Below are 27267 nucleotides of genomic sequence, written 5' to 3'. Positions count from 1 at the left end.
GATTCAAAATTAAAGGCCAGCCATAAATGAAATATGATTTTGCCTGTCATTATCTTCTGCATTTATTTCTGTTAGGAACCCTATGCTGAGGGTTATTTGTTTTATTTGAGGCTGCATTTATAGTGCATGTAGCCTGGGCACCAGATTTGATAAGTAGAGGAACCTGTTGAGTGGTGGGGGAAATACAGCATTCCGTCCTTTTCATTTCATAACCAAGTCCAATTTGAGAATATAAACAGACATTTTAGGTAATGTTCAATCTTTCTGGAAGATAATTTCTCAACTCCTCTCATATTTTATTTTCTCTCTGGCTCCTCTCAGGGAGCATTGTGAACATCTGATCTCATAATGGCAAAATAAATGAATCATCATACCTCAAGGTGTTCTCTGAATCCTCCGACAAAATTACAAAATGGCTGGTTTGATAAGTTTGGGATGTGGCTAGCCTGGTCCATTTCCTGGGCTACATGATGTTGTCTGCTGCTGGCATTTGTGGTCAGAGTTGTAGTCTTTCTCAGATGGATCAGAGCTTAGAAATGAAAACCTTCTCAGTTAGTTTCCTTAGCCTGTATCTAGCTCCACAATTAGATGCTATGCACACAGTGCTTATTATAAGGTCATTTCTCTCTGCCTGGACAGGCTTCCTAGTAAGTCTACCAGCTCCTAACTCAGCATCAGTGCTGTATAGGGAACTGTCTGGAGTGCAACATCATCCTGCCTGACCACATTTCTCTGCATTTTTTTTTTTTTAAATAAAAACAATGTATTTACTTAGAAGTGTTCAGAATGTCAACAAAACAGCTGCAACTTATTCTTTTTTCACAATTACAGACCAGTATTCAGTTAACAGAGCAACAATTATTTTGTATAAACTGTACCAGAGACAACTGAAGATGAAAAAACTACCATCCCCATATATAACTAATTTGTGCTGTAAACCAGCAAGAACCTGCTTTAAATTTCCATGCCAATTTACACCCCCACATTGCACCAGGCAAGGTTAGTGGCTATTGAAAGTACCACCAACACAGGGCTATCTAAAGACACATTTAGGAGTGTATTAACTATACAAAAAAAGATGCCGTACAGTTTAAAAACAAGTATTACACAGCCTTACATTCAATCTTTTTCTTTAAAAGGAACTGTGTACAGGGGGGCTTAAATGCTTTATAGACAAGAAAGAAAACTGCCAGAACTAACTTATTCATCATCATTCTCTTCATCTTCCTCCTCATACTCTTCATCTTCCCTGTCTTCCTCCTCTTCCTTCTTTTTCTTGCTTTTTTCAGCTTGACACTCCCTTTTTTGCTGCATCAGGCTTTCCTTTAGTCCAGTATGCAGCAATATCCTTTTCAGATTTTTCCTTCAGTTTAGCAGCCTTCTTTTAGTGGGACTGCTTGTCATCTGTGGCAGTATTATTCCATGTCTCTCCCAGTTTCTTTGCAACATTACCAATGGATAGGCTGGGATGTTCTTCTTTGATTTGGGAGCAATACTCAAAACAAAACAAGAAAAAGGCCAAAGCAGGACCCTTGGGTGCATTGGAATCCTGCAACTTCTTTTTTGTTTCCCCTTTAGCGGGGATATTAGCTTTCATTTCTCTTTCATAAAGGGCCTTGTCCACCTTTGCCATGTCTCCAAGTTTTCCCTTCTCTTTAGCAGACATGGTCTTCCACCTCTCTGAGCACTTACGAGAAAACTCTGAGAAGCTAACTGAAGCATCTGGGTGCTTCTTGCGCTCCTCTCGGCAAGCTAGCACAAAGAATGAATACGATGACATTTTGCCTCTCGGTTTCTTAGGATCCCCTTTTCCCAGGTTTAATTATTTTCCTCAGTGAGGCACAGAGTCGCCCAGTGCCTTTCTGGCTCTCTCGCCCCAGCACTGTCTCTATGGAGCTCTGCCTTCTTTTTTTTTTTTTTTATTTTTTTTTTTTTATTTTTTAAAAAAGTTTTTATTTATTTTTGAGACTGAGAAAGGGCATGAGCAGGGGAGGGGCAGAGAGAGAGGGAGACACAGAATCTGAAGCAGGCTCCAGGTTCTGAGCTGTCAGCACAGAGCCCAGTGGGGGGCTCGAACTCACACACTGTGAGATCATGACCTGAGCTGAAGTCGGACACTTAACTGACTGAGCCACCCAGGCACCCCTGGAGCCCTGCCTTCTTAACGGTTCTACCAAAGCATCATGTGTCCCACCAAACACAACCTCAGAGAGGAGAAAATGTTGAGGCAACAATAACAGCAACACTGAACAATTATCTCAAAGAAAAATCATTATGTAAAGGGACTGTGAGAATCAGCAGCTGGGACTAAGCAGCTCATCAGCAGCCGGTAGGGTCTCTTTTTGAAGGTAAGTAAATTATACGAAGAAATCAATTTCTTCTCCATATCTGACTTGCCGAGAGAGTAAATTTGTGACTCCCGACACATTTATAAATTGTTATTTACTTCTCTAAAACTTCAAAATGGCCCTGTTTGTGTATGCATATATGAGAGCTATTTTTTTGGTCTAAGTGTCAGACTCCAAGAGGAACTACGAACATTAGTTTTTAAAAATGGAGACAAGGACAGACAATACTATTAGCTCTTGGTTAATTCTATTACAAAACTTATAGAAAAGTGATACCAGATTAGAGCTGCTACAAAAAAGAAGATTTTGATAGCATCAGAGTGAATTTCATGTTCAATGACATTTAACATGGAAAATTGTCCCCTGGAGTGGACCAGCTGTTTACTTTCAATGATATCAGATTGAAAAGAATAATTCAATGTGTAGATATATGTCACCATGGGTAAGAATTGGTTTATAGCCCTCCCAAAGCTCATAGCAACAATTTACAAGGTAAACTCCTTCCAACTTCCTTCCTTCCAATATGTAAAATCATATTTATTGAAACAAATAAATTTCCAATCATGAATATCTGAATGAGATAATACAGATTAACTTACTTAAAAAATAATTTCCCTTAGAAAAACAAACCCAAGAATAATTCCACATGATGTAATGCATTTGCAGATTAATCTTGTCCTCAAATAGATGACTATAAAACATAGAAACCTGTCTCACTATGGAGTCTCTGTGGAGATTCTTGAAGTTCCAAGTGCCCAGTTGCTCAATAAGTGCTAATTGGCAGAGATGATAATGATATGTTAACTCATTTCCGAAAGGGTCTTCTTATTCTCTGTTGGTTTCCACATCCATCTACTTTAAATATTGAAAGAAAAGAAGAAAATAAGTACCCATAAGAAGTATAAAATTTTCCACAATTTGTGAAAACAAGAAATCTCTCATTATACGTTTTGATTGCACAAACACATACACACATGCCCAGACACCATTCAGTGCTGCTAATTAGTTTATAGTTATTAACTTTGGAAGACTCTCCTTTCTTTGAATTATAGCAGACACTTCAGAGCTTACTTGGCTGAACAGAAAAACTAGTAAGGGGCCGGATCTTCTCTTTATTACCTTTGTCATGATTATTCCTTCTCTTGTACAAAGTAGCCATTTAGAGCTGGTCTTATCTGGTCCATGGGATACTATTTCTTTGGATGGCAATTGTAATATAAAGGAAGTCTCATGAACCTTATTGACACTATTAGAGACTGATACTTCATCTCCAGCCACATTCACTTTATTTTCAGAGTTATTGCCTCTCTGGTTTATGTTTACAAGATATTCTCCTTGTCTTCCCTTTGTCCCTTCAGAGTAGCCAAAGCATGGCAAAGTGTCCCTGTGTTAGGTGGCAGTATGAGAACGAGGAAGGCAGGGGCATGTTTATGCCTTCTTCCTGCTTTATATCCATAATGGGGTGGGCATCTTTTCCTTTTAATCTGATCTCTTCTGTGTTTCAGTTATCTGGGTAAAAGGAAAAACAGGTATTGTGTTTGTTTAATCATTTACATAACCTTTCTTCTCATTTCGCTCAGGCTTCTCCCCCTGTACACACACAAACGTGGAAGCAAGTCAAAAGGCTTTTTTGGCAAGTTAGGATTCTGGTATCCTTCTGCTTAGATAGATGATTCTTCTGCATGTGGGTTATGGGTTGTGGAAAGATTGTCACACATGGTTCCTGAAAACATCTACATGGCAAAATGGCTCCAGGTTTCTCATAAATTGACACATATTCGTATAAGTGTTTAGACTAAATACTTTAGAGAATCCTGGACAAGTGAAACCTAGATTCAGGCAAAATGAGTTACAGGCAAAATGAATTAGATATAGTTAGCTCTGATGCAAAACAGTATTTTAGAGGAAACAATTGACCAAATTCTGCATGTTGGAGCTTGATATTTCTCTCAACTTCCTCCAGATCTCAAACCCAAAGAAGAAAGTAGGAGGCAAAAAAGCGTTGCTCATCTCCTCAAGATAATACCACAGAAGCTCTAGCTCAAGTGGGAAAGGCTACATGTGGATCACTAAAACATATTCTTAAACTTAAGTTTTTAGTATTTTCAGATGTCAAGTGAAGGAACTCAAGTAGCTTGTAATATTGAACACATCTTTTCACGTGTTTGATTTTTATGTATTTTTTCAATGAAATATCTGTGACTTTTTTGCATTTTGGATTGCTTATTTTTCTTCCTATTGAGTGTTGAAAGTTCTGTGTACATTTTAGATACTAATCCTTTGTGATTTGCAAATGTTTTCTTCAGTCTGTCTTGTCTCTGAAGCTCTTAAAACGGTCTATCATAGGGGCGCCTGGGTGGCGCAGTCGGTTAGGCGTCCGCCTTCAGCCAGGTCACGATCTCGCGGTCCGTGAGTTCGAGCCCCGCGTCGGGCTCTGGGCTGATGGCTCAGAGCCTGGAGCCTGTTTCCGATTCTGTGTCTCCCTCTCTCTCTGCCCCTCCCCCGTTCATGCTCTGTCTCTCTCTGTCCCAAAAATAAATAAACGTTGAAAAAAAAAATTAAAAAAAAAAAAAAAAAACGGTCTATCATAGAGCAAAAGATTTGTTTTATTTTCCTTTTATGGATTATGCTTTTTGGTGTCAAATCTAAGAACTTTTGGCCTAGCCTGGAAGCCGGAATATTTTCTCTTAATTTTCTTCTAAAAGATTTATAGTTTTATATTGAGTTACTTTTTGTATGAGGTGGGAGATCCATCAACCTTTGTGGAAAGGTGACAATGAATTGTTTTTTTGCATTTTTGTCAAAGTCAGGCAGGTTTGTATAGATCCATTACCAAACTCTATTCTGTTCCAGTAATCTATGTATCAAAACCTCTACAATTTGCATGGCCTGAATACTGAAACTGTATAATAAACCTGGAAATCAGATAGACCGATTTCCTCCCAGTTTATTCTTTTTTCTGTCAACATTATTTTAGTCATTCTGAGATCTATACATTTCCATATAAATTTTGGAATAATCTTGTCTATATTTACAAAAAAATTTTGCTGAGAGTATGATAGGAATTAAGTCTGTATATCAGTTTGTTGAGACTTGACATCTCTACTCTGTGAAGTCTTCAAATTCATAATCACAAAATGTTTTCTCATTTACTTAGATCTTAAACACTTTATCATCAATTTGTAGATTCTGGCAAGAAAATATTTCACATGTATTGTTAAATTTATATCTATGTATTCCATTATTTTTGAGCTAGTATGTATGGTATTTTATTTTATTTTTTTTAAATTTTTTTTTTCTTCAACGTTTTTATTTATTTTTGGGACAGAGAGAGACAGAGCATGAACGGGGGAGGGGCAGAGAGAGAGGGAGACACAGAATCGGAAACAGGCTCCAGGCTCCGAGCCATCAGCCCAGAGCCTGACGCGGCTCGAACTCACAGACCGCGAGATCGTGACCTGGCTGAAGTCGGACGCTTAACCGACTGCGCCACCCAGGCGCCCCTGGTATTTTATTTTTAATTTGGTCATGTGTTCATTGCTAGTACATAGAAATACAATTTATTTTTGTATGTTCATCTTGTATCTTATAAACTTGGTGAACTCATTTGTTAATTCCATAAGTTTTTATTTTTATTTTTGTATATTTGTCAGAATGTTTATATAGGCAACCTTGTCATATACAAATAGGGACAGTTTTATTTCTTCCTTTCTAATATACATATATTTTACTTTTTTTACTTGTGTCATTGCAGTGACTAGAAAGTCAGGACTATGTTTTATGAGTTGTGAAGAGAATATTAAATCAAAACTCAAATGTAATACATCATCTTCTTATTCAGTTTGTGATTGGTTTCCCATATATTTTATAAAACTAAGAATTTTGATAAAGATTTTCTTTTCTGAAGACCATGCATAAACATATTTGAAAAAAGAACTCTTAATAATGTGAATTATCTAAAGATTGCTTCAATTTTCCTGCCAGGCACTCTATTAAGCATTATCATATATTTCAGTATTAACATTCTTTTTCTTTGAGAACCTCTCACTTATGGACCCGGCTTACAGGTCAAACATTATTCAGTTTTCCCTCTAAAATAAAAATTCTGTGATATTATGTGATAAAACTGTGTGGTAATTTTCTCATATCTTTGCTGAGTGTTGAAATATACGTGAAACCTCTACAAATTTCTTTCATCATGGCCTTCATCACCCTCTCGCATGAAAGCCCAGAAATGTCCATTTACCTATTTTGCCCCAAATTCTAAAGCTTTGTTTCTAATTTGATGCATATTTGGATTGTGAAAAATGTCCTAGAAGCAGTCATGTGCCAAAAATGTGAGAGGAGCATGTATGTATTCATGTATTTACTCCTAAACAGTATAGTCTGTTCTCTAACCATTAATGTGCTCTTTGGTTGATTTTGCTTCACTTAGAGAAAGCAGATGTATTTCCTCAGGCAACAGCTTACTTTTTCTGCAGTTGTCCAGTATGGGGTAACAGTGCGGGCATGTCATATTTAGATACTTGCTCTAAAAGGTTAATGCTTCAGTAGCTAGTACTTTAGCACTATTTGCATATACTCACATAATTTTTCAGGGCCATAACTTATTTATTTCACATTTCTAATAATGTAATTGTTGAAAAATAAGACTATACTATTTTTCCTATTTGGCAACTGAGGCAAAAATGAAAAAACAAATCCTATATGAAATAGCTATTTTTAAAACTTACCAGTTATATCATTTCAAAATCTTTAGGGTGTATTAATTTCACTTTATAGGTATAGAGGAAGGAAACATGGATGAAATGTACTTTCCAAGGACATAACTTCATGATTTCTTAACAGCAACTAGAATGCAGATACCTTTCCAGGGTTTTGAAATATCTTGAAGGCAAAGAAAAACAATGTAACTGTTGGGTAGACTTTAAAACTCCAAGTTTAGTGAAGGCACTATTGAACTAAACACTGATTGTGCTACATTTAAAATCACTTTCACATTCCCACTTAAATTTTGGGTAATCACAAATCGATCATGGAAAAATTTACCTTTAGCTAAGCAAAAATTAGAAAACTGAAAAGAGTATAAATGATTTTAGAGATCTAAAGCACAGGATTAGCTATTACAGAATCAGCAGCTCAAAAACTCTCAAACATTTGCAAAAATGTCAGCAGGCAGATAAATGCTAAAAAGTAAAGGCAATATTTTGTAGTTCTTGAAAGAAGACTTGTTAGTCAATGAAGACAAGCTTAAGATTGATGTGCGGTAGTTTCGGTAGAGAGTAGATATAATATTAACCACCAAGATCATCATACATGCGCATAATAATCATCAGATGGGAAAAAGAAAAGTCAATAATCCCAAAAATTGAACTTGGAAGAAACAAAATAGTTCCTTTTTTTTTTTTTTAAGTTTTTTCATTTATTTATTTTGAGGCGGAGAGACAGAGAGAGAGACAGAGAGGGAATGGGGGAGGAGCAGAAAGAGGAGAGAGAGAATCCCAAGCAGGCTCCGTAGTGACAGCACGGAGCCCGATGTAGGGCTCGAACCCGAGAACTGTGAGATCATGACCTGAGCCGAAACCAAGAGTTGGACACTTAACTGACTGAGCCACCCAGGTGTTTTGGAAACAAAATAGCTTTTAAAAATCTCTAAAGAATATACTTAGAGAAATTCAAGGTAATATTACCCATATAAAACATAAACAGCATGATATAAATAAAAAACATTCATGGAGAAGAAATAACCATTGAAAAATGTTGAAAATAAAGACAATGTTAATAATTATGTGTGAGATGTAAAAATAAGATAGATAACCCACCAAGATGACTTCCCCTAATTTTTGTTTCTTCAAAGTACTAATGTAGATCAAAAGCCCTAAGAAACTATTGACTAAAGGAAAAACTAAGTCACTCCAGACACGAAAACAGTGTTTCTCAAAATTTGTGGACTACTTATATTAGAAACAATGGAGATGTTTAATAAATGAGCACAATTTCCTGGACCCAGAAAACACCCACTAAATCAGAATTTCTATAAGTATAGCTCGGACAGATGCATTTTAGTAAGGCTTGCTAGGCAACCTTAAGGTTACTACAGTGAGTACAATTTAAAACTGTTTAAAAGGCTCAAACATTTAAAGTAATTTTTAGATTAAAAAATTTTTTTGCACTTATTTTTCAGAGACAGAGACAGAGCAAAAGTGGAAGAGAAGCAGAGAGAGAAGGAGACACAGAATCCGAAGCAGACTCCAGGCTCTGAGTGGTCAGCACAGAGCCCGATGGGGAGCTTGAACTCATGAACTGGGAGATCATGACCTCAGCTGAAGTCGGACGCTTAACCAACTGAGCCACCCAGGCGCCCCCTTTTTCAGACATTTTAAACTTCTTTTTAACCTTTTCTGAATTTGAGAAACACTTTCAAATACTAGACCCATATATCTTTCCACTGCAAAAGAAAGCTTCTTTATGCTCTGTATCTCCATATTACACTTAATCTCTATGAAAATGTTTTTCTTCATTTGGAAACCTTCCTTCATCAACAAATTCTAAAATTCAGAACTCTTATTTAATTAGGAGTTAAAGTTATGGCTCATAGTGTGCTCATTAAATGTTTTGAACTGAAAGCGTAGAGGTTCACTGTCCAGCATAGCACTGACTAGCCACATGTGGTTACAGAAATGTACCTACTCAGAATTTCTATGACTTATAAAAAAAAGTAAAATGTCTCACTAATATTTTTATAATAATTAAATATTGAAATGAGTTACTTAAGAATGCAAACAATAAAACAACAAAAATCATTTTTAGGTGCTAGTTCTTCTAAGTATGTTAGTGAATTTATCCCATTCGCTCTAGACTATTAGAATCTATTCCAAAAGACTATATGTTTTTGTTTCCTAATCAGAAAAACATTCTCATTAAGCATTAGGTCCCTTGAGTTTTAAGCAACAGATTGCCAGGAGACACGTGTGATATGATTAGGATATAAGGAGCATCTGAAAGTTTACCTTTGCATTCACCCTTTCATGTCTCAAAAGTACGGAAAATCAAATGAGGAATCTCTTAAGGTTTTAATTAATTCCTATTTCTAAGCACAGAAACTGTGACAAATTGCCCTGCCTACTAGTTTTTTGTTTATTTTCATAACTAGGTAAATTTAGGAAGTATAAGGCCAGAATTCTCACATGAAATTATCATTACTTTAAAAACTATTTCAAATAAAAGAGGAAGGGAGACATAATTTGTTCAGGGGAAGAACATACTAAAAAAATATATGTATGGTATTAATTTGTTTTATCACTACACATTTATTTGTATTTCATGCAAGCATAGATATTGATTTTTATTTTTCAAGCAAATGTCAAATTTCATAAATGGTAGGTAGAAAACACAGACATATTTTTTCAATTATAATGACATAATTACAACTAATTACTCTAAGTTCACCAGTTCCATTTCATTCATTTAACTATCATATAATTGCAATAGCAAACACTGTGAATACATATTAAGTCTTACCATGTTTTAAAATCATGTATACATGAATATATATGATTTTTGAATGTTCAAGATTAAGACTGGTATTGACATATTTCCACTATGGCATTAACTGTCATCATTTGTCAGAATAGGAAAGTGGGTCTAAAGACAGTCCTAATCTATTAATATTCAGATACCAATACTGGATCTCATTTACAGTCATATATTTAATGGAAAGTAATATATCACAAGGTGACTGAATGAAATATACTTTTTCCGTATAGACAGTACACCATTATTCAACTCAATACTAGAAAATAATTGTGTTATACATTCTATCGTCTCTCTGTCTCTGTCTCTCTTTTTTGGGTGTTTGCTTATTCTTAAGCAAGAAGTGTGATGGACAATTATTTTTTCTTTATCTGTACTCTGCATGATCATTCATCACTGCCCTGTTCCATGCTTTAGTATTTTTTGGAAGAAAGGTTATTTTAACCGTAAACAAAAGTGCTATGGGAAAAAATTTAAAGTGTTACTGTTAAAACTAGACCACAATCCAGAGACAGTATGGTTGAAGAAATGCAGATGATGTATGTAGTCCATACATATTCATAGTATTTTTGGAAATCTGTGTGTAGAATGGAAATAAAAATCAAAGTATAATAATGTCATAGTATTTGAAAAATTGGCTCAAGAAAATAATTTCCACATTATCATTGCACATTTGCAAGAGTACAACAGTGCCTTATTTCTATAGGAAATGTCTTGCATGATTTATAATTTTTATTTTGTTTTTTCTTAATGTTTAAGAGTAAACCCTAAGTCTTCCTAACTTTCTAGATTTCATTTTTTTATTTTATTTTATTTTTTTTCAAAGTTTATTTTTATTTTTGGGACAGAGAGAGACAGAGCATGAACGGGGGAGGGGCAGAGAGAGAGGGAGACACAGAATCGGAAGCAGGCTCCAGGCTCTGAGCCATCAGCCCAGAGCCCGATGCGGGGCTCGAACTCACGGACCGCGAGATCGTGACCTGGCTGAAGTCGGACGTTTAACCGACTGTGCCACCCAGGCGCCCCTAGATTTCATTTTTTAAAACTAATGCATGAGATTTGATGTGATTCACTTTACATTAAGTATCAATAATTATCACCAAACAGAAAGTAGATGCCCAAAAATTATTTATTAAAGGAAAATTGTTTAAAATGGAAGGCATTTGAAGAAGATTCTTAATATTTCATTAATAAAATAATCAAAATAAACAAATTTTTGTTTAAAGTTAATATTTGACCTGTGATTATGTTTTCAGTAAAAATAAAAACAAAAACAAACACTTGATTTTGCTTCTTAATAAGACATAGAAGGTCTCATGACTTTTATTCCCAATATATTTTTTAATGTTTTTATTCATTTTTGAGAGAGAGAGAGACACAGAGGGAGAGAGAGACAGAGCACGAGCAGAGGAGGGACAGAGAGAGAGGGAGACACAGAATCCGAAGCAGGTTCCAGGCTCTGAGCTGTCAGCACAGAGCCCGATGTGGGGCTTGAACTCGTGAACTGGGAGATCATGACCTGAGCTGAAGTTGGACATTTAACCGACTGAGCCACCCATGCACCCCCTTTTATTCCCAATCTTAACTGCAAAAGCAAATTAGACTGTAATATCATATTATTCCCTCATTAGTGAGCTGAATATTGTAATAAACTTGAATTAACTAAAATACAGAGAATACCAAGAAATTCCTAGGGAAAGAAGATACCCAAAGCTGCTTTCATCCCTGATAAAGAGGCATGAGGAAGAGGGATCATTGGTAAGAAAAAGTCACGTTTAATAAACTTTAACGTGCATGTGTGAATTGGTGTGACAGATGGGAATTACCATGAGCTTCAGTGGCAGAGAATTTGTACCTACCATCTGCTTTTTCCCAAAGATTATCTCTGACTGCTTGGGAATGGTATACCAAAATACTATTTCAATAGAGAAACTAAGGTTCAAAAGAGAACTAAGATTGGAGCAGGGCAATAGAGCTGAAAGAAATTTCTTCTACATAATCCTGGACTTCACTGAGGGCAAGCCGATGGCTTTTGGCTGCTGGCTTTTGAAGGCTAGCTGCACAAGAAGGAAAGGAAATCGCTTAGAAACTCTCTGGGTCTCCACTGAAGGCACTATAGAAGTCCTTCAAATGTTGTAGATATGGCAGCAGAGTAGAAAAATTCAAAGCCATGATTGAAATTAAAGTATGCAAAAACTCCACAAAAACCCTTGTTTTATGAGACTAGCAGAGGCCTAATACTAAAATTGATGAAACATGATAAGAAAAAAATGACAGATTAATATCTGTCATAAACATAGATGAAAAAATATTTTACAAAGAATTAACAAATTGAGTCTTACCTACAATATGTAAAAAGGATAAAATTTTACACCAAACTGAATCAAAAGTCAATTAAACTTTCAAGAATCAGTCCGTATAATTCAGCATGTTAACTGAACAATGAAGAAACTTATGTGATCATCTAGAAAGTTGCAGATTAAAAAAAGATTTGGGAAAAATTCTCATAATGTCAGTAAACTATGAATAAAAAAAAATCCCACAATCTGATAATGGACACCTATAAGAAAACTTACAGATAACATCATAATAATGAAATATGGAAGGGCTGGCTGGGTGGCTGGCTGATCCTGGGTGGCCCAGTCAGTTAAGCGTCTGACTTGGGCTCAGGTCATGATCTCACAGCTTATGGGTTTGAGCCCCATGTCAGGCTCTGTGCTGACAGCTCAGAGCCTGGAGCCTGCTTCAGATTCTGTCTCCCTCTCTCTCCGCCGCTTCCCCACTCGTGCTCTGTCTCTCTCTAACTCTCAAAAATAAATAAAATATTTTTAAAAATTAACATTTTAAAAAATAATGAAACTGAATGTTTTAACACTAAGATTAAAAACAAGGCACATATTCTTTACCAAATGCCAACTAATTCATTTTTAATTTATCAAGATTATTTATATTTAGATATTTAATTCCTGGTGACTAAATAGATTCTCTGCTAATATCTGAAAAGTGTAAGAAGATAAATTAATTCTTCATATCAACAGTAGAGTAAGCTTAATTTTCTTACATAAAAACTTTCTGCTTAAAAGCACATTTTTATTTTCTCTATAAGAGGACTGAATATTTTTTCCACGTTCTAAAGTGTAGGCAAACAATATTAGTTTATCACTTATTGAAATAGGAGTCATAAACCTCATTTGGAACAAATTGGAGACTAACAGAAAATATTGACAAAAGGTTCACGTTTATTCTAAGGCTAAGGCTAAAATTCTTGATGCAGTATCTCGCTTTCCCTTTTCTAACTTCTCTCAGACCACAACAAGCTACATGTATTTTCCTAATTATATTAGTGCAGCTTATGTTCAACATGTCAGAGCAGCTTAACACTCCAATCAAACCCTTATAACTGGTCAGCATAACACATATACATTACACATGTATGAATAATTAGAGGCTTTTGGATTCGTAGAGTATGTTATTTAGGTACATTTTCCCAGTGTGTACCTGGGAGAATCATTCAGCATTGTTCATAAAGTATTCCTGCTTCCAACAATAGAGCATGCTAAAAAGAGCAGCCTGCATTAGAAGTGGCTGAATCATAAACCAGTGGTGTGCCTCGGGGTATATGTATCTTTGATGTCTGATTGAGAGTTATATTTGAAACCACTATTGTTTTTCTTTTTGTGTTCACATGACCTTCTTTTATGTGGCATATCTCTCCTAATTATAAGGAATTTTAATGGTTACCTTACTTTTAGTATTTTTAGATTAGGACTACCCGTTTCTTTAAGTTGCATTGTCCATGTTTTCCTTTCATTAATGTATATATATTGAGAACCAATTTCATTCTAGGCCAGAAATTCCATGTTAAACAAGATAAATACAATTTCTACTCCCAAGGAGCTTATATTTTAGGATGGGAAGTATAGATAATAAATAAACATGAAAGTATCATAAATATGTTATCTAAAAAATAAAATAACTTTGTATGAGAGAGAGTAACCAGGGAGTCATATTATATAACTTGGTGAGGTAATGCGTAGGTCGAGTAGAAACTTAAGAGTTACCCTTTGTATGTTAAATTTAAAATGTTATTTTCCATACCAGTGAATAATATGTCAATTAAGCAATTGAATGCATATGTTTGGAATTCATGGGACAGTTCAGAAATTGGAGTTAAAAAACAACTAGGGGTAAAAAACATATAGATGGCACTTAATGTATTATACCTATATGAAAATGTGAAGGAAAGAATACATCGATTTTCTACAACCAAGACTTAACATAACATTTAGAGACCTAGCAGAGAAAAGGAATCAGGAAATAAGGAGTAAAATGTGAGAAGAGAACCAGTAGGGTGGTTTAGGTCAGACCATATCAAATAGATTTTAAAAGTCCATCTAGCAAATTTGGCATACAATAACAGAAAGATAGAAATTTGATATTATTCATTTACATAAGTAGAAAATAACACTACAAGGACTTATAAAATTGAATATCTATTTGAAGCTGGAGAAATTTCTAGAAAATGTAATTCATTATTATTTTACATAAAGTTGGTTATCAGTTATTATTTTTCAGAATATTACTTTATCCAATAAAAGTTTTCTTAATAGAATGTTCTTGCGTTTGACTTTCTTGTGACTCTAGACCTAGGGGTCAGCAAAGTTCTCTCATTATAACAGTCATGCATATTCAAAATGTTCATGCATATTCAAGGACTACAGATCTTTTTTGCTTACACTAAAGAATTTACAAAATGATAAAGATTGATCTTTCTCTTGTCACCCTTCTTTGAATGTCACTTGGTTTAGGTTATGTTTACATAAACTCTATCAGTTATACAATAAACTTGCAAAGCATGTTAATCACAGGTCAATTATGACAGATTTTATGACTAAAAATATACAACTAAGTTTTCATAATGTTGAGAAATATCAGAGAAAGCACATTTGATGGGCTTTGGTTTTGCATTATGATTTGTGATTGATTTTAAAGATACTTTGCTTTATTCTTTCAGTACCTATCTGTTATTGTCTGTTATATTGTATTTTCAACTTCAGATTGTGGAAGTAACATTTCAAAGATGGAAATTAATGCCTCCTATGGCCCAGTATGGAATCAGAGCCTTTATATCTGTACTTTTCCCCTAAAATCCATGTGAGTAAACTGTCCTTAACATAAGTATACTTGCCTCTATTCCTGATGCTACCTCTATCAGATCTGGTTTTAGAGTACAGTATTTGCTGAGGAGATGTTACAGAATGAATGTTTCCCCCACAAAATTCGTAAGTCGAAACAGCACCAATGTGACTGCATTTGGAAACAGAATCTTTAAAGAGGTAATTACAATTAAATGAAGTCATAAAGCTGAGGACTTAATCTGATAGGACTGGTGTCCTTAAGAGAAAGGAAGAAACACCAGAGATCTCTCTCTCTTTCTGGTATGTGCACAAAGAAGCCATGTAAAGACACGGTAAGAAGGTAACAGTCTGCAAGTCAAAAAGAGAGGCCTCACCAGAAACTGAATCTGCTGGCATCTTCACCTCAACTCAAATTTAGATGTGGCTTTTCTTTTCTTTCTTCCTTCCTTCCTCCCTCCCCCACTCCCTTCCTTCTTTCCTTCCTACCTTCCTTCCTTCTTTTCTTCCTTCTTGCCAAAGAACTTGAATTACAGGGAAGTGTATATATATATCCAATTGACTTTAAACAAGTTATCTGGACGCAAACAAAAAAACCTCTGCCTTGAGGATCAATCACAAATGAGGCCAATGGTGGATTCCATTTTATAGATGGGGCATGTGAAAACTGTGAGGTTCATGGTTATAAACAGAGGAACACAATACATAGAAAAAGAAGCAAAAGTCCAGTCTTGCGAACATAACCAAGATAAACCTATAAAAAAGCATGATAAAAGTGTAGAGATACTACTATTTGGAACAATAGAGATACCCAAAATTACATCACTGGACATAAATAACAGTTCCCAATCTCTTAAACTAAGAGGAAAACGGTGGAAATACAAATATTATTCTTAGGCTGATAAAGTTGATAGCAGAGTGGGCAGTTTTTTTCTGCATTTATTGTTTCTCAAACACTATTCTTCTTTGTCCTTCTCTGCTTTATGAGGTTAACTTGTTTTTTTATATTACTTGGGATTCCTTTCTTCTTGGCTTCTATTTGGGTTCAGACGATACAAATTATTGGCAGAAGATTGGTGTGTTGGAGGAAAAGTTGGGGAATTATTTTCTTGGTTATCTCCTACCAGTCTATGATGGTATAGTGGTATATATTTTGTACCTATAGCCATAGTTACTTTGAAGCCATCTTCTCCCAAATTTAAATTCTCCCCATGTTCCATTTACCACCTTCCTTTTCCCTTTAAACCTACAAATAAAAAATAATTCACATTGTTGCTAGTTACTGGGTATATGAACTTCCTTTGTTAGTTTCTTTAATCCTATCCACACCTTTTCATATGCCCTTTTTATTAAACTTTTTTTTTTTTTTAATTCTCTCCTTGAGTAAGCCATCCTTCTGGGACCTAGGTGATAAAATAATTAGTAGGTCTAGGAAAAGAACCCTCAAAATATGACTCTGGTCATATATTTGACTAATTTGTGGACAGCTTACTTTTTTATTTTTTTTTTATTTTATTTTTTTTAAATTTTTTTTAACGTTTATTTATTTTTGAGACAGAGAGAGACAGACAATGAACGGGAGAGGGGCAGAGAGAGAGGGAGACACAGAATATGAAACAGGCTCCAGGCTCTGAGAAGTCAGCACAGAGCCCGACGTGGGGCTCAAACTCACGGACCGCGAGATCATGACCTGAGCCGAAGTCGGATGCTTAACCGACTGAGCCACCCAGGCGCCCCAGCTTACTTTAAAAAAAAAAAAAAAATTCTTTTAATGTTTATTTTTGAGAGAGCTAGAGAGACAGAGCACAAGCTGGGGAGGGGCAGAGAGAGAGGGAGACACAGAATCCTAATCAGGCTCGAGGCTCCATCCAGTCAGCACAGAGCCTGACATGGGGCTCGAACCCACACACCATGAGATCATGACTTGAGCTGAATTTGGACGCTTAACTGACTGAGCCACCCAGGCACCCCTGGACAGCCTGCGCTCTTGAGAAAAAAAAAATGGAAGGGTTATCATCTATGACAGGCGATGATATTATGATTACCTATTAACAATAGTGGCATTAGGTAAATCAGAATTAGAGGGTTGAGCATTGGTGGAAAAAGTGGGTGTAGCACTTAAGACATATGGAGTCAAAGGTGATTACAAAGTGTATTGGGTAGTCTGGAAGTTTCTGTTGCCCTAGAGAATATATAAAGTAGAAGTGTAATGCTTTGGATTAATAAATTTAATAAACCTGATTAAAAATCAGAAAAAATTAGAAATCTTTTCTGACAAATTTAACGTAATTCCTTATCTGATGTAGGTTAGGCCAGACATGGCTAAAATTAAGCCTAGAACATGAATGCAATTCTTGTAGAGTAGAAGCACCAAATAAATACACAGCTCTGCCAGGAATCTTGTGTTAAAGAATAGGCCATGATAAGGAAGGCTTTGCAAACTAAATGGAGCAAAAATGGAATTTTTGAATAGACACAGATAAATTTGATAATGTTGAAAACCGTAGTATGTCAGAAACTTTATTAAGAATAGAAACATCTTGCTATACCCATCTCAAGAATCTGAAAGAACCATTTTTTTTTTTTTTTTTCAGGCACAGAAAGTCTTAAGCACTCTACGTGGGTCATTGTTTCACAGGAGATGCTTATTTTCCTTGGGATGGTTTAGCACCCCTCCTTGCCTCCAGACTTGCAAGAAGAGCTAAATCTCTGTGTACTCCTGTGTAAGAATGTATCTGGGAGCAGGGTTTGCAGGGTTTGCCAGATTTTTGTGGCAGGAATCAGAGGAGCATGAGTGTGAATGGAATCTAAGGGTGAAAGACAAAGAATAGCTGAGTGTAAGATGATTGTTAACATAATTATATCCCCCTAGGACTCAAAATTTATTACATTGGATTAGTTGTGTGGTTATAAAAATCATTAGGACTCTTCAAATGATAGATGATGAACAAGTTGAAAACCAATACAAAGAAAAGAGTTTCTTCATGCTTAATGAGTTTATAATCACCTTCAAATAAAGCATGTGATCACAGAGGAAAGTTAAATTGCTATTCTATTATGTATGGAACATGTATACATGCATTATTCCAAAAAACCCCAAAGGATCATCAAGCTTTCCAAATTTTATTCTAATATCTTAATACACATTGACATCAATCAGATACCTAAATTGAATTAATGTGATGAATTGAAAGGGGAAAAAAGCGATGTGTTCTTTAAATATCATGTTTCCTCAGGCATAAATGTGTCAAATTTCCTCTTTAATTGTAAATATAAGTTACAAGAAATACTTGTGGAATGCAGGAATGATTCCCTTCTCAAGGCTTGAAGTAATATTTAATTAATCAAAAAGCTGGAAAATCCAACTAGAAACCTGTTGAGTAGGTAAAAGTTTATTATTCAGCTGTTTCACTATCCACTAATTTTAAACAACTAAAACAAAGACAAAACAAACATTCAAAATATCCCAGTATTAATCACAGAGTTTTTGACCTTTGTTTATGGGATGAATAAGTATTCATTTGTGTAGGTCTGGACTTTCTACATTTTGGAGTTGGATACAAACATTTTGACTCTAAGGGAAAGGTATTTGGAAGGTCCTTTTATAACTTTTTAAAATAAATATAATTCATATTGATATAATTAGTATTGATGATAATAACATCTCCATTTACCTGATTTAAGTTGTGATGGATACATCTTTCTTCGTGTAGTATTAACAATATTATCAACCACACTGGGAAGATTCTGGACCAATTTTTCTCAATCAGAGCTTTGCAAGCATAACATTCTCAATTTATTCCAATAATATATAAAATATTTTTGGTTAAGGTGAATGTGCATTTCTGTTGCAAATTCCATGAAAAAAATAATTACCACAAATTTTATATCCAAAGTTCCTCCCACAAATAAAATGACAATAAATATATTGTTAAAATAAATATATTGTTGATAAAAGGTTATACAACGATTATCTGGATTCCTTTAAAAATATTTTATACGAAATGCAAATTTTAAAAATTCTGTCTGAATCAAAGCACAGGTTTATTAATTCAAACAAAAGAAAAACTGCTGCCATACATAATTACTCTCCGAATAGAGATTATTCTATGCCATAATAGAAATAATAAAAGGAATTAAGTTAACAAATAGAATTAACACAAATTATTACAAAGTGAGTAAAACTTATTTAAGTACATCAGGAATATTTCAGATTATATGACTGTTTTGTTGAAAATAGTAAATCTTTTCTCATATGACAATTAGTACTATAAATTCCACCCACATTTCTGAATTTCATAAGTTTTATTAACATCTCTGGATTTTTTTTCTCAATAACGATTCAGATATAGACTACTTGTGTCGTGCAGTTTTCCCTTCTGAGCTTTTTAAACATTACTTAATTATCAGCAAACTAATGTTGCTGAGTGGAACCCTTGCCAGCTTGATTTTTTGTGTCTTCTATCTGTACTTTTGTAGGATTTCTTCTCTAGCCTTGAAATTGAGTCACTGCTGCAGTAGAAATCTTGGTGTTGATTGTTATTTATCAATTTCCTTGGGCAAAATGAACTATTTTTATTTTTTATGAGACCTTGAAAAAGATGAGTCCTTCCTTTTTATCTATAATCCACTCTCTTAAAGCACTATTCTACTGCATCTCTGTCTAGTGATGAAATCATAAATTAAAAAACAAAGTGAGGAAGTAGGAGTTCATAACTGGGGCAAGAGAACCAAGAGGCTTCCAAGGTATTGGTAAAATTCTATTTGGGTGAATATCTGTTATTATTCTTATTTAAATACACATCATACATGCATTCTCATCTATGATATATTTACAATAAAGATGCAAAAATGCAAGAAAATATAAAAAGAGATGTGTATATATCCTTTAGTATGTTCCTTGGAAAAATTTAAACCTCAAGTTACTTTTTCCTTCTATGGGTATTTGAGAGTTAGAAGAATATGATTTTTAGAGTACCAGCTCTGACCTTTACTGGGCGACTAAGATAAATCACTTTTATCTCTGAGTTCCATGTTCTCTCTATATATAATTAAAAGATTAGAGTATATGATGTTAAAAATCCCTTATAGGTGTTATAACCTTGACTCCAGATTAAGTTGCTGACAGCCAGTATTGCTGTGTCATAACCAACATGTAGTATTTCTAACTGATTGCATCAGTGATGAAATAGCTTTTATTCTCTAATAATAACAGTAATAGTGAGAATTACCGACTAAGATTATGAAGTCTCTTGATTTTCTATAGGAAATTACTTTTCTGCAATAATATTAAATGAAAAGAAGTAAGAAGTGGTTAAAAGCTTTCAAAGATGGCCTTGGATACAGAACCAATGGCAATATACGATATTATATGATTGGATTCAGGTAGCAGAAATGGATAGAGCCTTCATTTTAAAACTGTAATTTATTCAAATATACAAATAATAGGTCTTTATAAACATGATATATTTCTATTATTATGGTAAGTATTTTTTATTTTTGTAAGATTTAATGATTTTTAGAAAAATATAATTCTAAATTTGACCTATGTTTCATTCAATCTTAGTGTTCTGCATTGCTAGAGTTATTTATATTGATAGCTAATTCTATTCCAGGTATTTTTCTAAGTATTGGAAATATAAATCTGAATAATACAAAGGTTTTAGGTAACATGCTTTACTTAAATTTAAAAAAAAAATTAAAAAGAGAATTAGAAGTAATATTCTGGGATTTGATATTTAAATTTGTACTAATCATTTTGGAAGAAATCTAAATACACTCAAAATAATATAATTTTGAATATTAATTTGCACATAGTTTCTATATACCATGAAGCAGGAGATCAATGACTAAATAAGACAATGACAGCAACAGTAAAATAAAATCTTTAGGAGGGAAATATTGCTATAAGAGAAATTTAAAAAGCACAATAAGCAAATAATTAACATGGCAAGTCATTAAGAGTTATAGTAAAGATTTAAAAGAAAGACATAAATAATCACAGAAGAAAAACCAAGACGACTTAATTACACACAAGTTCATGATCAGGAATAAGAGACATTAGATGTCCTACATGAATCAGCTGCTGTAACTGAAACATGTAACAGGAAAGAAATAGAACAGAGAAATCTACCTATCTATACAGTTCACATGAGAAGAGTCCAAATTGGTAAAATTTTGTGATGTCTTTTCAGTAAAGAATAGAAATGGTAGTAAAAGACACATTAAAGCCATTAGACTCCTGATTTCAATGGAAACAACAGAATCCCAGACAGAGGTGAGTGTGAGTATTAAACCTTGGGCACAAGGTAGGGGTGACTGACATAACAAGCTATAGACGTTGTGAAGATGGCGAACTCATCTCAGCATCCAGGGAATTAAACAGGTGCACGGTTTATTAAGGGCTGTGTGAATCATGTAAATAGAAGAATTCTAGCTATACTGGGCTAAAACTTGAACTGCTGTAAGAGAAATTCATATCCCCAATGCAAGCCAGTTAACACCCAGAGCCTCTTTTTTGAAAGACTTTATGTCAGGGAGACAAAATGTAAAATCTTTTGAAAAGGGCAAGAAGATAAGCAGGGATACTTTAACGCATTATCTAGACCTAGAGGCACCTCCCAGCTTTATCTGATATTATAAGCATCTGACTCTTTCATTATGTTTGAATATTTTGCAACTTTGTAGAGAATGAAGGCACGTGTAGAGGGCAAATAATTTTGTCAAAAATAATGCAAATGTATGTTTCCTGGTGAAGATACATTTAATGAAGAGACTAGTTTTGCATTTCATTGTAAATTTATTTCAGCATTTCTGATTACCTGCACCTGTGTGTATCCTTTGGATTCTCCTTTGAACTGGTATTTACATCTTCTTATTCTCTCTTAATGGGAAAAATAAAATCTTTGAGACATGTTTAATGTACATTTGTATGAAAGTTACCTATAAAACTATTTCAACAGTTTTAAAGTTTATCCATTGAGATGCCCAAAAGATTCCCCTGACAGAGAGAGATAAACCATGGAAGTGTTACTCATGATAGCTTAAGCTGATATATATATATATATATATATATATATATATATATATATATATATATATATTCCAAAGGGAATGCCAAGCAACAATAGATGTTTAACCTTTATAATCATTTCTTTAGAAATTTTTCTTTACTAAGTGTATGTTGCAATGTATTTTGTTTTCTGGTTCATGCATAGGTGATAAATTAACCCCCTAAGTGTCAGCAGTGATTATAGTTTGACAGTCTGAGTATTTGATAATATCTATAGATGAGTGATAAAGAGATCTATTATCTGTTAGATAAGAGACAATAGAGAAATAGTTTATTAGTCTTCTGTGTTATTTTGCCTATTTGTTTTCAACTCAAATCAATGAAGAATTTTATGTCTGAGGAGAAAGGCTCCTTGAAGTCAGAAATGAATACTTGTCTTTCTGTTGTACTCTTGACCTGTTGCTGAAATTATAAAACTGAAGCTTTAAACAATTTATATGTTTATGTATCTTTATTTGCAATTCAGAGAGGTATTTACCTCTCCTGTGATGATGAAATATCTTCCCATCTCCAGAGAGTATTAACAAATTGGATTATGATATCCCTTAAATTGAAAGAGATCTATTCCAATTGGTTTATAAAAGTAAGTAAGCATTTATTTCCATAGAATTTTCTTAAAATTACTAGCAAATAAGGATACGGACTTTCTAATATTTTAAATGCTGTGGAAGAAAAAGCAATTCTTTCAGCAAGTTCAGGCTCTCAAAAACATTTTAAATAACTTAAATTTACATAACTAAGGCAGATCTTTAGCAAATGAGACCAGTGTGTGTTGAAGCGCTTAGATGGTTCACTAAAATGCTTATATTGCAGCCAGTTCCCAATTATCCATGTCTTGGTTTTCTGTGTGAAATAGAAATCCTTTACTTTGGGTAAAAGTTACAATTACTATGAGTTGTTGAGACTATACCAGTACAATAGTGATACAACAATGAAACCATGTAGTTGTGTGTGTTTTAGAATAGTTTTAGGTTCACAGCCAAATTGAAGGGAAGGTATAGAGGTTTCCCAAATACCACCATAGGTCACACAGTTTCCCTCATTATCAACATCTTTCCAACCACACAGTGCTACATTTGTTGCAGTTGATGAATCTACACTAACACATTGTAACTAACCATCCAAGGTCCATAGTTTATATTCTGATTTACTCTTGGTCTGTACATTCTATGGGTTTGGGCAAATGTATAATGACATGTATCCATCATTATGGTATCATGTAGAGTATTTTCATTGCCCTAAAAATCCTCTGTGCTCCATCTATTCATCCCACTGCAATTGTAACTCCTGGAAATCATTGATACTTTCATTGTCTCCAAAGTTTTGCCTTTTCCAGAGTAACATATCCTTGGAATCATATAATTAGTATGTAGCATTTTCAGCGTTTTAAAAAACTCAGTAATACACATTTAAGGTTCCTCCATGTCTTTTCATGTATTGATAGCTTCTTTCTTTTTTTTTCTTTTTTTCTTTTTTTTTTAAATATGATTTATTTTCAAGTTGGCTAGCATACAGTGTATACAGTGTGTTCTTGGTTTTGGGGATAGATTCCTGTGATTCATCAGTTACATACAACAGCCACTGCTCATCCCAACAAGTGCCCTCATCAATGCCCATCACCCATTTCCTCCCTCTCCACCCCCCCCCCCCCCCCCCGCCATCAATCCTGTTTGTCCTCTGTATTTAAGAAATCTCTTATGGTTTGCTTCCCTCCCTCTCTTTTTGAAACTATTTTTTTCCCTTCCCTTCCTTTCCCCCATGGTCTTCTGATAAGTTTCTCAAGTTCCACATATGAGTGAAAACATGATATCTGTCTTTCTCTGACTAACTTATTTCACTTAGCATAATACTGTCCAGTTCCATCCATGTTGCTGCAAATGGCAGGATTTCATTCTTTCTCATTGCCAAATAGTATTCCCTTGTATATATAAACCACATCTTCTTTATCCATTCATCAGTTGATGGACATTTAGGCTCTTTCCATAATTTGGCTATTATTGAAAGTGCTGCTATAAACATTGGGGTACATGTGCCCCTATGAATCAGCACTGCTATATCCTTTAGGTAAATTCTGAGTAGTGCTATTGCTGGGTGGTAGGGTAGTTCTATTTCTAATTTTTTGAGCAACCTCCACACTGTTTTCCATAACTGAACCCACAAAGGGAGGTTATTTCTTTTTAGTACTAAGTAATATTCCATTGTCTGAATGTACCAAGGTTTACCCATTCACCTACTGAAGGACATCTTGGTTGCTTCCAAATTTTGGCAATTACAAACTTTTTAAAAATATCTATTTATTTTTTAAAGAGAGAGAGAGCACCAGAGGGAGAGGGGCAGAGAGAGGGGGGACACAGAATCTGAAGCAGGCTTCAGGCTCTGAGCTGTCAACACAGGCAAAGCCCCACGCAGGGCTCGAACTCACAAACTGCGAGATCATGACCTGAGCTCAAATCAGACGTTTAACCAACTGATCCACCCAGGAGCCACCAAGTTTTGGTAATTACAAATGAAATTGCTATAAACATCCATGTATAAGTTTTAGTGTGAAGATAAATTTCCTACTCCTTTGGGTGAATACCAAGGAACACAACTGCTGAATTATATGGTTCATTTTTTAAGAAGCTGCCAAACTCTCTTCCAAAATGTCTGTCCATTCTGGATCCCCACCAACCATGAATGAAAGTTCCTGCTACTCCACATCCTCACAACCATTTGATGCTGTGAGTATTTTGGGTATTGGCCATTCTTACAGGTAGGTAGTGGTATCTTGTCATTTTCTTTTCCATTTCCTTGATGACATGTGATTTGGAACATCTTTTCATGCACTTATTTTCCATCTGCATATCTTCTTTGGTAAAAGGTCTTTTAAAGTATATGGCACAGTTTTTATTTGGGTTGTTTATTTTCTCGTTAAGTTTTGAGAGTTCTTTGTATATTTTAGGTTATGCATGTATGTGTGTTTTTAAGACCAAAGAATAATTTTGTCCTAAAGCAGATAATCTCACATTTGTTGACCTCAGAACTACTTTACATTCTTTAAATAACTAAGGATATAAATTTTGAAAAATGTTTTACTATATGAAAAGTATAAACTAAAACATGTTTAAAATATTTATTGATGTATTAAAAAAAACAATGAATGCTTTTTAAAAAAATTACTGCCCTAAAGTAATTGATCAGTATGTTACAGAATATAAAAAAGCATGATAAAAGATAAAATTTGGAGAGCGAATTTTATGTTCCTGGATTTATGATATCTGAATCTGTGAAGAAGCCATAAAAATATTAGAACTTTGGTAAAATTGGCTCAGTTTTGATGGATTTGCTTCCTTGATTTACTGATTAGTGACTTCACCAATACTAGGAAAGATTGTAATAATCTGTGTAATATGCTTTGATATCAGAACTTCAGTGAGGTACTGAAATAATTTCCTGGGCTTTCTTTAAACATTATTAAGTTTTGAATTATTTAAGGAATAGGAAAAATGTTTCATACTAATAAAAATATCTAAGGATTTGTAGAATAATATTCTCTTGTTATTTTGAATGGTTTATTAAAATTTTTATTAGATAGTTAACCAATTAGTCTTTCTCAAGTACTCACAGTTATGTCTTTTTTTCTCCAGCTTTATTGAGATATAATTGAAATATAACATAATGTGAATTTAAGGTGTACAACATACTGATTTGATATACATATATATTGTGAATTGCTCACCACAATAGGTTAGTTAACACATTTATCACTTCACATAGATGCTTGTTTTTGTGTGCACGATAAGAACATTTCAGATGTACACTTGTAATATCTTTTAAGTCTACAATACAGTATGTAATACAATACTGTATTACAATAGAGTATTATTACAGTATTATTAACTGTAGTCACTGTACTATGAACTACATCTCCAGAATTTATTCATTTTATAATTGGAAGTTTTTTTCTTTAACCAACATCTCCTCATTTTTCCAGTCCCCCAGGACACTGGCAATCACGAATATACTCTGTTTCTAGAAGTGTGACATTTTTAGACTTCACATATACGTGAGATCATATAGTATTTATCTTTCTATGACTTATTTAACTTAACATGATGCTCTCAAGGTTCATTCCCATGTTATAGAAAATGGCAGAATTTCCTTTATTTTTATGGTTGATAATACTCCTGTGTGTGTGTGGAGTGAGAAAGAGAGAGGGAACACGCACAACTCCTTGTTCATACATCCAGTGATGGTCATTCAGCTTTTTTCTGTATCTTGAGTATTGTGAATAAGGTTGCAAGGAACACGAGAATGCAAGTATCTCAAGATAGTGATTTCACTTCCTTCATATATATGCCCAGCAGTGGAAGTGCTGAATCATGTGGTACTTCTATTTTTATTTTATTTATTTATTTATTTATTTATTTGAGGAACTTCCATGCTGTTTTCCACAGTGGCTGCACCAATTTATATTCCCACCAACAGTGGACAAGGTTTCCCTTTTCTTTATAGTCTCACCAACACTTGTTATCTATTGTCTTTTCATAATAGCCATTCTAAAAGATGTAAGACAAGGGGCACCTGGGTGGCTCAGTTGCATAAGTGTCCCACTCTTGCTTTTGGCTCAGGGCATGATCTCACAGTCGTGAGATCAAGCCCCATGTTGGACTCCATGCTGGACATGAAGCCTGATGAAGATTCTCTCTCTCACTCTCCCTCTGCCCCTTCTCTGCTCACGTGCGTACTCTAAATAAGTAAATGAATGAATAAAGATTTTTTTTTTATTATTTGCAAATAACATCTCCCATAATGTAGGTTGTCTTTTCATTTTGTTCACTGTTTCTTTTGTTGTGCAGAAACTTTTTTGTTTGATTTAGTTCCACTATTCAATTTTGCTTTTGTTGCTTGTGCTATTGGTGCCATATCCAAAAAATTGGTCAGTTCCTTAGCTGGGCTCCAAGCTTGCGCAGAGTTTCTGTTCAGCCTTCTTGGTCAGGCAGGGCTTGTGGCTAAGCTCCACAGTGGGTATGGGTGCTGGCTTGGCTCTCTGCCTAAGCAGAGCAGTAGGATGGGCTCTGCAGCAGAGCAGTAGGATGGGCTCTGCAGCTGCCCAGGGTCTCTGGCTGAACTAGTTGGTCAGGTGAGGCTGAAGGCTATGCTTCACTACCTGACCAGATGAGACCATTTACTCTGCTTT

General features: G+C 34.6%; 1 long non-coding RNA gene and 1 pseudogene across 1 annotated transcript in view; both read right to left on the bottom strand.

The window, feature by feature from the left end:
• Nucleotides 1-415: 415 nt before the first annotated feature.
• LOC147581182 (uncharacterized) overlaps nucleotides 416-27267 on the bottom strand; it is a 121658-nt gene continuing 94806 nt past the window's right edge. Inside the window, exons 2-4 of the long non-coding RNA XR_015250864.1 lie at nucleotides 3672-3857; nucleotides 3066-3203; nucleotides 416-529 (exon numbers count right to left, since the gene is read on the bottom strand). This is a non-coding gene — a long non-coding RNA (uncharacterized LOC147581182). The remainder of the gene's footprint in view (nucleotides 530-3065; nucleotides 3204-3671; nucleotides 3858-27267) is intronic.
• Nucleotides 1201-1816, bottom strand: LOC112862137 (high mobility group protein B1 pseudogene; annotated as a pseudogene).

The sequence above is a fragment of the Puma concolor genome, chromosome B2, assembly GCF_028749965.1.
Source record: "Puma concolor isolate L17-30 chromosome B2, mPumCon1.1.hap2, whole genome shotgun sequence".
In the NCBI taxonomy this organism is placed as follows: Eukaryota; Metazoa; Chordata; class Mammalia; order Carnivora; family Felidae; genus Puma; species Puma concolor.
The sequence above is the reverse complement of the archived record's forward strand: the minus strand, read 5'-3'. Positions and strand labels throughout refer to the sequence as shown.